Raw genomic sequence first — 14,625 nt, forward strand, 5'->3', positions numbered from 1 at the left:
GAGAAAATTTGGAGATGTCTAAGTATTATTTGTGCAATTGTGTTTTAACAGAGTTTTAATAGCCGAAAAACGCGCAAAAAGGCATATTGGCCAAAGATTTAGATTCTGGAGATTTTTCAGGGGCTATGTAATGATATTGAGATCACTTGGAAAAATTATCGGATTTTTCGGATATCGTTTGGTATAAACGGGCTATTTATTACTCAATTATAGCACATTACATGAATTTTTATAAATAGATAATTAATCATAAAATTTCTGAAAATATTTTTATAAAATTCTCCATATTTTAATCTATTTTTACAAAAATTTCCATAATTTATATATGAGTACATAATTAGTTATGATTAATCAAAGATTTAAACTATAATTGTTTTAACGAAACCGGGCAGTTTTGTGTTTAACGGACTGACTGGTATGTCAAAATGTCAAAAGTGGTCAAATATCGTATTTTTGAATGAAATTGATAAAAACAAACTTTTTACGAGAATTTCGGACAATTCGGGTGGATTGTACGCGTTTTGTATAATCAAACCCATGTAAAAACGGAAACGAACCCTGCGATCAATCCAGATACCGAAACCTCAAGATGCTTTCATTAATCAAATCATTTAAATAATCAACATGTTTACTTAAGTTTGTGTGATCTTACATATTCCCTAAACGCGTAAACGATCAACTTGGCTAGGCTCGGAAAACGGTGAAACTGAGCCAAATCCAGTTTTAAACATTTCATAGTATACAACGTCATGGTCATGTTTTGGGCCTAACAGCTATAATCAGACTAGTTATACAGCCCGATTTGGTTTAAACACTGTATTAGTATTAACAGTACGACACCGATTATAGGATACGAGTTATAATCGAGGCATAACACTTATTGATGTATATTACCTGCTCGAACTACAATAAGGTGATTTTCACAACCCCACTTTCTAAACTGTTTTATGAACTTTTGGGGTGGAAAGCATGTTTACATATACTTATATACTTGAAAACGTGTGGTGATGTGAATTATCTAAGTACTAACACTTGAAAGTACCACAAACACAAGTGATTAACTTCGTGCCAGTGACGTGTGGATAGTACTATCGGTTTGACAAACCCAACTGAAGGCGCCGGTGGGGTATGCCGGATTTACTTGTTTACGCAGTTGCACGTTGTCATTTATACTGATTACATTCTGCTATGTGGTGTTAGACATAGTACATACTTGGGGCAAAGTGGTTGTTAAATGCCAACGGGAGTACATGGGCAAGGGTGGCCATGCAGTGCGAGCTGTCTCGGTTTCACTTGTGGCTTAGTATAATACATCATACACATACTTATATACATACGTACTGTGAACTTTACGAACTCGTATACTGATTTTGTTCGTACTCGTGAAACTTGAAACTCACCAACTAGACGTAGTTGACCCGTTTTAACATGTTTTCAGGTAAGCCGAAGTTGGAATGATTTGCTTACGTGCTTGGTGTTAGAAGGAAAGTTGAATAGCTGTGAATAGATGCAAATACGTACTAATGAATAAGGAACCGAGAACTGGTTATGTGTTTTTAATCTAGTTTGTAAACATAGTACCTACCAATGTAATATGATGTAAATTAGTTTGTAAACATAGTACCTACCAATGTAATATGATGTAAATTAGTTGTTGAATTTCTTTATAAACAATGTGGTTGATACCAGTGTTATCTGTTACATTCCCGTATTACGCTTCCGCAACTACCTAGTCGGGGTGTGACAATATTTTTATATTTCTTTTCTTTTTCTTTCTTTTCTTTTTTGTGTTTATCGAGGTATCGAGTATAACCTCGACTTAGGGTATTAAGCCTTCATAATATTTTATTATTATTTTATTCGGGCATTATGCCTACCTTTGTCGACTTATTAAACCCTATTCAAATGAGCAGCACTTCGTCGCCTCTTTACCTTTTGTACATTCTTGATCAACACCTTCTCCTGACACGCTTATCGAGACACCAATACTTATCGGCACGCACTTCGAGATGATCGTCGGGACGTCGGGATGGCACCACTTTTGTTGTTGGAACGTCGTTGGTGTGGTACGAATATCGAGGAGTCGAGGGCACAATTATCGAGGTGGATCGAGGTACGCTTATCGAGGTGGATCGAGGGCACGCTTCCCAATGTTTTGGTGCGATGATGGCTGAACTCGTGGCCTTCTATTTATAGGCAAAATTTGGAGCCCGTCGCGATACACGACGGCTTCCTTGGCTAGCCCGTCGCGTATCGCAACGTAGGCTGCCTGAATCACCACGTAGACCTGCCACGTGACGTGTTGCCACGTGGTGACACGTGGCGACACACTGTGCCACATTCTGCCACGTGGCACACGTGTCACACTGTGTCAGACAGGTCATCGCGATACGCGATGACCTTGATTCTAAGGCCGTCGCGTATCGCGATGGGCCAAAGAATCAGGATTTTTATTTTAGACCTTGGAGTTTGAAAATTGGCAGAAATGGTCCCTCGACCTTGGAATTTTGACATTTTTTGCTCGAAATTTCCGTGATGTTACAGGAGAAACCATTAAAATTTCACTTACTTTAAAGCTTTCAAACTGTCTTTATGTCCCATCATTGTCACATAAATTATTATTTATTAGTCATATGAAAAAAGAATTAAATTGTTCGATTTTAATGCACCCGACCTTCGGTATCTTACAAGATATAAGGATGGAAGCGATTACTTGAGGTGGTACTAAACGCCAAGGTTTGTACTATGTGGAAGAAGTGACTGGACATGGTACCGTGATGTTAGCTCATGGAACTATCAATAGAGAGGCATGGTTATGGCATAGGCTATTGGGACATCCATCTGACGGTTATTTACATATTTTATTTCCAAAATTATTTCCTATCAATGAACCTTTAAGTTGTGAAACATGCGTTTTGGTGAAAAGCCATAAACATACTTTTAAACCAAACAACACTAGAGTTAACATGCTGTTTTCTCTAATTCATTCGGATGTGTGGGGTCCAACAAAGGTTAGTGGTGGAAAAAAGTTACGTTTTTTTGTTCTTTTTGTTGAGGATTGCACTCGTATGACATCGATTTATTTTTTAAAATAAATCTGAAGTTTTTGATAAATTTACTATGTTTTATGCCATGATAGAAACACAACTTAAAACCAATATTCAAATTATTCGATCTGATAATGGTGAAGAGTTCGTAAATGATTCAATGAAACAATTCCGTCAAACGAAAGGGATAATCCACCAAACATCATGCTCACAAACTCCCGAACAAAACGGTATCGTCGAATGAAAACCGCATTCTTTTAGAGATAACCCGTGCATTACTAATAGAATCCCAAGTTCCTACGTGTTTCTGGCCTGAAGCTCTTGCCACTACTGTATATCTTATCAATCGACTACCAACAAAAGCCCTTGACCTAAAACCCCATCTTCAAGCCCTTTCAGAATTCACCAACCTACCACTTTCTCTTACATTACAACCACGAATATTTGGTTGTTCCGTATCTGTCCAGGTACCCAAAAACAATCGATCCAAACTCGATCCATGTGCTGAAAAATGTGTATTTGTAGGCTATGGCGTCAATCAAAAAGGGTAACGCTGCTACAACCCCAAAACCGTCATATATACACCACTATGAACTGTGACTTTCTTGAAAAAAAATTCGTTTATATCTCCCAAAACAGTGTTCAGAGGGGAGAAAGAATATGACACACTGAGTTGGCTAAAATGGGTTCCAAAATGGACTTCAACCTCTGAAGTAGTCAATCACAGTACCCAAGATGAGTCACATGTTTCACAACAATCTGGTGGGCCAACAATCAGTGTTGTAGACCAAATTTTCCCGCGTCCGAGGTAAGTAATTCTCAAACAACAGATGATATAACAGACAAAGGATCTCGTGAAAATATTAAATTTAACAACCATGAGATAGATATGGAACAAATATTACAGGAAGAACAAGGACATACAATACAAGAAGAGACAATACAAGAAGAACCAATACAAGTAGAAACAAGATAGGAAGACTTGACCGAGAGATATGCTCTTCCACCAAGAGTCAACAGAGGCATCCCAACAAAACGATACTCTCCAGAAATACAATCTATATCCTCTAGGTATCCCATTGAAATTATTCCTGAACGGAACCTTTTCAAAGAAACCAGTGCATTTATGTCTTCTCTTTACACTAAACAAATTCCGACGTCTATGGAACAAGCCCTCAAATCAAAAAATTGGAAGGATGCAATGGATTATGAAATGAAGGCACTAATAAAAAACAACACTTGGGAAAAATGTGACCTGCCTCCAAGAAAGAAACCAGTGGGATATCGTTGGGTTTTTATAATCAAACATAATCCAGATGGGACAATGAAAGATGTAGGCACGATTAGTATCTAAAGGCTATATCCAGACATACGGTGTTGAATACTCAGACACGTTTTCCCTAGTTGCAACGTTTAACACAATCATAGTTCTTTTCTCAATCGCTGCAAATGAAGGATGGCATCTTCATCAGTTTGATGTTAAGAATGCCTTCCTACACATAGAATTAGAAGAAGAAGTTTATATGGAAGCTCCACCCGGGTTCACAAGAAATTTTGGGGCAAAAAAAGTATGTCGTTTGAAAAAATCACTTTATGGGCTCAAGCAATCCCCTCGAGCTTGGTTTGGCATAATCACTCTAGCAATGAAGAAATATGGATACCAACAAAACAACTCTGATAATACATTATTCCTTAAAAGAAAAGGTAAACTTGTAACTTGTTTAATTATATATGTTGATGACATGATCATTACAGGAAATGTGAGGAAGAAATGAGAAAGTTGAAGGCAAACATGTTCACAGAATTTGAAATGAAGGATTTAGGAACACTTAATTACTTCCTCGGAATTGAGGTACTAAGATATAGATGAGGGATCTTTATATGCCAGAAAAATGCATTCTCGATCTCCTTGCGGAGACGGGAATGGTTGATTGCTAGCCTGCCGACACACCAATAAAGGTAAACCAAAAACTTCGTATGGAAGAAGAAGCTGAGTTAACAAACAAAGAAAGATACCAACACTTGGTGGGTAAGCTAATATACTTATCACATACTCGTCCTGATATCGCTTATGCAGTTTGAGTGGTTACAAAATTTATGCACCAACCTCTAGTATCTCACATGGAAGCAGTAACGGGGATTATCATATACTTCAAAGGAACAGTGAGCCATGGAGTTTTCTTTCAACAAAACACACATTTGAAGATTCAACTATATACTGGTGCAGTCTGGGCAAGTGATAAAGATGATAGAAGATCAACATCAGGATATTTCACTATTGTTGGTGGAAATCTTGTTACATGGAAAAGCAAAAAATAAAAAGTAGTAGCATTATCCAGTGCTGAAGCTGAATTCTGAGGAATTGCACGAGCCGTGACAGGAGTTCTATGGATACGAAGACTATTGACAGAAATCAGTTTTCCCCAAATTGAAGCCAACAGGATCATGTGTGACAACAAAGTTGCAATACAAATATCTGAAAACACAGTTCAACACATCCGTACAAAACATGTGGAAGTTGATAGACACATCATCAAAGAAAACTTGAAGCCACGATCATAGAGCTACCTTTCGTTCGATCAGAAGACCAATTAACAGATATATTAACAAAGGTTGTCAACGGAAGAATATTTAACAATTGTCTTAGCAAGTTGAGCATCGAAAACCCTACTACTCAACTTAGAGTGGAGTATTAGAAAATAAAAATAATAATAATAATAATAATAATAATAATAATATGGAAGGATCATCATTCAACTTATTATTATTATAATAATAATAATAATAATAATAATAATTATATTGGAAGGATCATCAAAAAATGTCAGCTCATTTATGACCGTTTACTCCAACCAAATTTTAACAAATGAATATAGATGAACCCATATACAAATTAAGTAAATAATTCATTCAATGTTTCATACGAAAATGAAGATAACTTAACACAAATGAATCAAAATATGTTCGAGTATATTATTAACTTCCTTAAAATAAATAAATTAATCTTCAAAATAAATAACGAAAAATGATAAACAACTCCTGTAATATGATAAATAAAAGCTAGTGCATTAGTATACTATGTTCTGATTTTGGATAAACAAGTTTACATAATTGAATCGTTATCAACTAATTTCAATCTTACTCGAACTAGGTAATAAACGTCGCGTTGCGGCGGCGCAACAACGTAAATTCATTCGGTATTGGTTAAATTCGTCACGACACCGAGATTAAATCAATCTGATAAATAGGTAAACGTCTAAAATGGTAACGGCAAATGTACAACTTATAATCAAAATTACATGAATTTGGTCGGTATCAATTAGGTTCGTATATTACTTGCACTAAACCCGAATGTAAGTTAGTAGACCCCTATAATAGTGGTAGCTATTGTATAGCTTATAATAATAATGATAATAATAGTAACAACAACAACAACAATAATAATAATAAACATATTTAAAACAATGTTTATTTAATGGATAAAACCATGGTGTTGATAAAACTCGAAATTGTAACGACAGGTCGATGTGAATTCAACCGACATTAAATATGTTTGTTAACCAAATAACAAATTCATCAAATTAAAATACTTAAAATAAAAAAAAAAAACACATAAGATAGTCAAATATAAAACGTAATAAAAGAAGCCAAAAAATCTCAGGCCTCATACAAGCCTCAAACATGGGTTGCAAAATTTTTGAAGCATAAACTAACAATACTCCACACAATCACAATTGCATAAAAATCATAATGATTTAGTTAAAACATTAAAAAAACTAATAAAAGAATACATAAATTTCTTATGGCACCGCCATGTGATTTTTATCCCTCTCTCTCTCTCTCTCTCTCTCTCTCTCTATATATATATATATATATATATATATATATATATATATATATATATATATATTCTTTTTTAGAACTACTTTATGTTTTAAAAACTCTACGTAACAATTTGTTTACACATATATAATATGTAAATGTAAGTAACGTAAAAAAATTAAAGTATTTTTTTACACATCGAATCGACTTTTTACACATGTGTAACTAACATTTAAACTTGTGTAATCATCAAAAATCTTTATTCTCTCTCTTGATATATTTTTTAATTAAATTTAATTTCAGCCACATATTCTATACTCATTTAATTTAATGAATGGTTCATAATGAGCTCTTAAAGTTCTTACAACTCATCAAGTTCTCGAAATATAATTCCTCTATATACATATACTAGTTTTTATCCCCCGTATTACGGGGTTGTTTTATATTATTCGTTTATCATATTTATATATATTTTTTTGGATTTTAATTTTATTTATAGTAAAGAAGTTAATAATATACATAGGATTTGTTGATGAAAGAATTTCACAAATAAATGAGATGTTATAACTCGTTTTAAAAGTTTTTTGGGTTTGGTGAGACCCATGGCCCGCTTAGTTTTTTAAACTCGGATATTAATTTTTATTTTTTAGTATATCTCTATTTTAAAGGATATTCATATCAAATATTTGGTGAGATTAATTATTAATTGAATGAGATGTTATAACCCGTTTAAGGGCTATCTAAGTTTGGTGAGACTCATACCTAAGAATTAGGGTCAAATGCCTGAGAAGCCCCTTTTTACATATAAATCAATCTGGTTACTTGAGAGAATGTAGAGTTGTTTTGTTTATATATATTTAAAGATCAAAGACAAAGCTACCTTGTTGTAAGGGCTCCTCTACCCCTCAACTTTTTCGTTGGCAATGTAAAAAAAATATAAGTTTATTCGGTTTTCGTATTTCGTTACCCCTGAAAAATATGATGTTATCCCTGTTTGTTTAAAGTTCAACCAATTTAAAAGGTTAAACCAAGTAAAGCCTAACTAAAGTTTTAAGCCCAAAATAGTTAAACCCGGTATGCCTTTTCAGAACATTATCTCGTTACTCGTTGGTTTAGGCTGAGCATCATACAGCAAACAACCGTCGGACAAACTGAGCATTGATAATCTAAGACAAAACATTTTTTACAAGATGTTGGCAAGAGTGATGTCTCTGTGTGACGAAAAAAATGATTAAGGTGTTACATATGACGGAAAGTTTTTGTAATCAAAATAATCGAAAGAATGTCATTACTAATCGACATCATTTTGAGGTTAAAGCTTTTAATACGGTTTTGGATATGTAAATTCAACAGCTTGAAAATACATATGGTGAGGTCTCAACCAGTTTGCTAGAAAATATGTCTGGTTTAAGTCCTTGTGATTCGCTTTCTGAGTTTAACAGATTTAATATAGTGACATTTTTTGAGATGTATCCAAATGGTTTTAGTAATGAAACAAGAGAGTGTGATCTTACGACCCTTTATCTCGCTTTAAAGGAAGATGATAAATTTGAAAAATTGAGTGGAATGGTGTCACACCCTCAAAATCCCTTAACGGAGTTTTACCGTCAGAGGGTGTGAACTAACAGGATCAGAATCATCAGTTATAATCAAACCATAAAAACGTTTAAATGAAAATAAGTGCGGAAGCGTAAAACCATAGAGAACAATGTGACGTCACGCAGGACGATTTAAAACCAATGATAACAGTTAAAAGTAAGTTTGCATAGTTAAAAGTTTATCAAGCAATGCATGTTCCTAAACCGCGCGCCCGCCTCGGCTACCTGAGAATAACATACTAAAAGTGTCAACACAAGGTTGGTGAGTTCACAAGTTATATAAAAATAAATCGTTTAGCGTTTGCGTTCAGCGTTTTGCGTTACAGCGTTACAGCGTCACAGCGTTTTGCGTTACAGCGTTTTGCGTTACAGATAGTGTTATGTCAATTATATATCGATAGGTAGCTAGTCTATACAACAAGTATTACTAAGTGTTCGACACCGAAGCTGACTCGTTTATTAAGTGCCTTGTCACCAGGTCATCCAGACCATGGTACGTGTTAGCCAAAATTACACCCGCTCGACTTCCAGTCGAGTTTAGCGTTGGGTGGGGTTTGTCAAACTCAGTAGTACTACTCAACAGTGACTCGCTATTCCAAATATTAACCGGTTCGATGTGTAGGACTTCAATTGTTTCGTTGCCACTTAGCCTTTACAAGTGATATATAATTTATAACAAAATCTTAAATGCGTTGTGGAGCATGTTATCTCCCCCAAGTGAAAAGCGTTTGAAAACATTTTAAAGAGGGGAAAGTGAAACTCACTGTTTGCGAAGAATTTCCCAAATTAAATCACCAAGATGCGCGTCACAGAAAAACTCTCTCTAGCGTTCTAAAACAACAAAGAGATTTTTCTAAGTGTCGGAATATTATCGAGTCCCTAGACCCGGCACATAATACCTATGCACATAACATGTTTCGTGTTTCGTTTGTGAATCGTGTGTGACTTTAACCAGTGTATTTGTGACACATTACATGTGTAAGCAATCATATACGTGTCATGTATTCATAAAGTACATCACTATCAATTATTCCCCGTAAGGGCATTTTGGTCGACAAATAACAATTAACTAGCCATTATTCCCCATGAGGGCAATTTGATCAAATCATGGCAATCAATTAGCAATTATTCCCCGCAAGGGTATTTTGGTCAACAAATAACAATTAACTAGCCAGTATCATGTTTCATGCATTTTTACACAACTCAGCAGCTAGTTTCACCGAGATAGAAATCCTACTAGAAAGATTGTACTATTTCACCGATCATAGCATCTCAATTAATTTACCAAAAATCATCACAGAAGCACATATGTCTTAGGTTTCCAAAACATATTTAATTATATTTTTATTCCACATAGTTTTCTCAAAATCATCAAATCATTACAGCAAACTCATAACAGTCAAATTCATGCGCAACATAATGTTATTTGCAATTCCCGTTAAACGAAAGATCCAATAAATTCAAGACCACTTGGGTAAGGTTTCTAACTCAATAAGTCAACTTCCAGAAGTGGAACCAACCCAATTGGTCTCGTAGTTCATGAGATATAACATTTACAAAACAACCTAACAGCATGTCTAACAGCTCAGCTTTGCACAATGTTTTTGTAAAATCATAAAAGTTAACTTCTACTTATCCAAAAATTACAAATTTATACTTTATAGAAACTAGACTCAACCTAGTTTACTGTAGTACCAATAATCTCAACCAATTTTCACGTTTACACTTCGTTACAGTCACTTAAACATCATATACACATTCTGTTCAGAAACTGTTTGCATCCAAACTCAACATAATAACAATCTATGAACTATCATGCATTCATATAACACTCTAGACTCCATAAACACCATCCATGCACATCAATTACCCATTACATACATGATTAGGGTTTTTGTTTGAACTCAAATCATAGACACAACAATCAACATGTAACAACATCAATACTAGTTATCAATCATCATTAATTCAACAACAATCATGTTAACACACACCATACAAGAAATCGGCAGCTTAGGGTTTGTTATTAACCCAACAAACATCAAAATCAAGTAACAAGGATGTATAGGATAATCAATTATACCTTCCTAGCACCTAGTTCTTCAATCAAAGGCTTGATTTCTTGGTGTTATGTGTGTGTGAAGGTGACGGCAGCCATGAGGGATGGAGGGGGTGGCTGATCGGTTTTGGGAGAAAAAAAATAAGAGTTAGGGTTTATTATAACATAGTATTTATAGAATACTATGTTACACTTTAGCCCCTCCACTTCTAAGTATTACTTATCTAGCTTAACTAACTTGTTTACATCTTGAGTTAACGTTTATAACCATGTTATCACATAACACATAAGTCTAACACATAATTATCACATAATTACTGTTTTGACGTTTTTCGTTTATTCATCAATCGTTTGCGTCAACTCGTTTGCGTTTCGGTGCAATTCCCGAAAGACTACACCTGTAGTAAGTGTTAAGCGTCATTTAAACCCTAGTTTAAATGTAATGAAGTGTGCGTTATAGATTCAATGATCTTAAGTTTGAATTGACGGAGTTGAGTTAACGGAGTTAACCTGAAATTGACGATTGTCACAAATGGTGACCTTGCTCTACTAAATTTGAAAAATTGACTGGAATATTGACCTTGCTCTACTGCCCAGACAAATCAAACAATCATATCAAACAAAACGAACAAACTAACTAACACGAGTTATTGGGGTGACAACTCTCGACTCTTTTCATATTATCAAATGAACTTAACAAACGAACTTCATGAACTTACATGAAGAAGAGACTCCTTGACACACCAAAAACAATAACATATACCTCTAGTTATAGTCTTGCAAAACTTATTCTCCAAGATAATTTTTAAACTTCCTCTACAAGGCAAACATTTACTAAACCTATTATAATTCAATTAGCTAAAATAAAACATAACAAAATAAACCCTTTCACTTTATTAATAATTCAAGATTAACCTTCATGCTCGTCTAATGGTGGAAACCGGAAAGCATGCCACTTTTTCTTTGGTTAATGAAATATTAAAGTTAGCAATTGGTTTTATCGGGTGAAACCCCAACCGTTGAAAGATATATATTTTTTAAATGAAACTTATCAAGCCGGATTTGCGTAATGAGATGGGTGATTAGTAATTTGAACAATGTTTTAATTTGTACGATTGAAAGAGAAACGTTTGATAAAATAAAAGAAGATAATATAATGGCTCGATTTTTCAAACTTTCAAAAACTGAATATGAAAAATCTGCACCCCATGTGTATAAATTTATTTACCATCGTTTTTTTTATTTTGTCTCGTTTACATTGTATGATACACCGGTAAAAAAAAAGTATTTGAACGTACCCCTGAAATTGATATCTAGATCCGCTACTATATATATATATATATATATATATATATATATATATATATATATATATATATATAACATGCGCTTTTCTTTTAACAAATATAATAACAATATTTTAAGTCCCAAATCCTTTAGGTTTTGATTTTTTTCATTAAGTTAATTTTTGCCATCCCTCACATGTCCGCATAGAGTGTATAGATATTTAAATATAGATATATCAGAATTTCTAACCTTGATTATGAAATATGAGTCCACAAAGACCGGATTTTGGGCAAGCGTGCGTTCCCAAATGAATGCATGGAGACATGTGAAAACATGATGAACGACTAAAGTAGTCATTGATTGTCCAATTTTACATCACATAAAGTCATAAACACCCATCATTCATACCTACTAATTCACTATGTGATTATATATTATTACGACTGCCATCTCATACAAGAATATTCACTTGGCTGTGGAGTAGTTTCAAACACTACTAAAAAAATTAAAACGACTATAATCAATTAGTTTGATTGTTTTACAATTAAGGCTTATTTACAATTAATTAGTAATAACTTTTTCTTTTGAACAACAAGGTCTTTTTACCTTAAAAATTAAAATCCTTTTGCTCATACACTATAAAGAATTTGAACTTATTACTTCACTTATTGAGGGACAACGACAAACCATATTTGTAGGTTGTTTATTGACATTTATAACTTTTACTTTCATTATAAAAAAGAATGTGACTATAACGTTGAAATAATTGTATATGTTATTAATTTTTATTTACAATGTTTTGAAAAAGAACGTGACTATAACGTTGAAATAACTCTGAATGTTGTCAACTTTTATTTATATTGTTTTGAAAAAGAATGTGGCTATAACGTTGAAATAACTCTGAATGTTGTCACATTTATATCGTTTTAAAACTTATTGTATTTTGATGAAAATAAAAATCACTTATTTGTTCCTTAGAGGCTGCCGAAGTTGCGTCTTTATTAAATTAGTGAAAACGATTGGTAGAACCACTATTAGTCAAATTGATAGCATAAACTATTAACGGTAAATGAGTTATAGTTTATATCATTAAAATCCTACTTCTACCTTTAACTTGGTCCTCAAATACTATAGTATACTCTAATAACGGAAGGTAACGTACGTTAACTTAAGAATAGTAGTACTATAACTTATACGGGAAACGTACGTACACATGATCAAGAACCAAATCTTGATGGTATATTGGAAAGCCCAAGACTTACATTAACTGAAATTCAAAGACCAAAATCTCAAACTCGAATAAGATAAATACTAAGTTCTGGACCACCGTTGTTTTCTGGATTCATCATGTAATATGCTTCGGAATCTTTTGACCCGATAATCCTCTCAAAACTTGCTCTCATATACATCAACTCCCCTTCACCACCACCACCAGCATCTCCACCGTCCTCTGGCAACACTCCAGCGCCCATAGTAATCGGTCCAACAGAATTGAACACCTTCCATTCATCCGGCCCACAATCACGCCTCATCGCGTAACCACATTTCTTGCCATTACAGTATGTCCTCCATAGCGGCTCATCCAGCAGCTTAAAACCCTTCTTTCCAATCTTTTTATCGCATTCCAACGCAATCCGAACCAACCCTGATGCCATTTCTCGAACCAAGAAGCTAGTCGGGGTGGCTAGCTCAACCAGAAAAGCCGGCGTCATGTTGGGTTCCTCTTGGAACCCAATATGGACGTGGCCACTTCGGTACCCAAAAAGGGTACCCACTATTCTGGTTGTTTTACCTAAACCTGGTTTAGGTTTAGAACTGTATCGGCTCTTACTTTTACTATTAGTAAAAGTAAGAGCCGAACGGAGCTTAGAAACAGACATGAATGCATGTTTCTTTCTCCTAGGTGCTGTCTGGGGCACCGGGAGGCTAAGATGGCGGTCAAGATTCATGTCGTCAGCTTCGGTGACAGCGCAACCAAGTGATGCCGATCGGAAATGGTGGGTTTCACTCCCATCTTCACCTTCATCTTTGTTCTTCCATTTGAAGTACCTTCTAGAGAATGAAAAGGAAGATTCTTGAGGGGTTTTGGCAGCCATGATTGATCTCATCTTGAGAATCAGAAGCTAAACAACAATGGTTAATCAAAGGAAATTATAAAGAAAAGATGGAAATATTGTGAAAAGGTTGTGGTTGTTTTCTTCATTTTTAAAGGGTTTGTGACTCAAAAGTTGAAAGTAGTGACAAAAGATGGTGAGCCGTCCCACCTAACAATTGCGAAGACTTTTTTTGTTGTACCACATATGGTGTATGAAAATGGATTAAACTTTAATTATATATTAGAGTTGTGTAATTAATAATGATAAAATAAGATATAAAAGATAATAAAGTACGTGTCTGAAAATTATGACATCTTCGGCGCACATGTAAAACTATTTATTTAAGTTGTGAACGATTAGTTGAACAAAATCAATATATTGTATTAAAACACTTAAAACTAATCGTCAGTAACTTAAATATTAGTTTTAGAATAAATGTAAAAGCCTTCTCATGTTCAAATAATTAATTCTATAGGGAGACTTTAAGCAGGCAGTTTTAAGAGAAGGTAAAATCCACCACCAAACAATGCCTGCCAAGACCATTTCTCAGTGATGTTATGTTTTTCCTGAATTGATTCTAGGCTAACTGAAGAAACACTAACCGGACCCCGGGCAGATTACTGGTAACCTGGGGGTTAGATAGATGTTTCCCACGAGGGGTTAGACCCTTGGAAGATGGTTCTTCTGGTAACCTGCAAAACAGACACCGTGAGCTC

The 14,625-nt window shown here is 34.5% G+C and overlaps 1 pseudogene; it reads right to left on the minus strand.

The window, feature by feature from the left end:
- Positions 1 to 12,986: 12,986 nt before the first annotated feature.
- LOC143618383 (protein MIZU-KUSSEI 1 pseudogene) lies at positions 12,987 to 14,294 on the minus strand (annotated as a pseudogene).
- Between the last annotated feature and the right edge of the window lie 331 nt (positions 14,295 to 14,625).

The sequence above is a fragment of the Bidens hawaiensis genome, unplaced genomic scaffold (assembly GCF_021521415.1).
Source record: "Bidens hawaiensis isolate Kalapana, Puna unplaced genomic scaffold, B.hawaiensis_p1.1 tig00071586_1, whole genome shotgun sequence".
In the NCBI taxonomy this organism is placed as follows: domain Eukaryota; kingdom Viridiplantae; phylum Streptophyta; class Magnoliopsida; order Asterales; family Asteraceae; genus Bidens; species Bidens hawaiensis.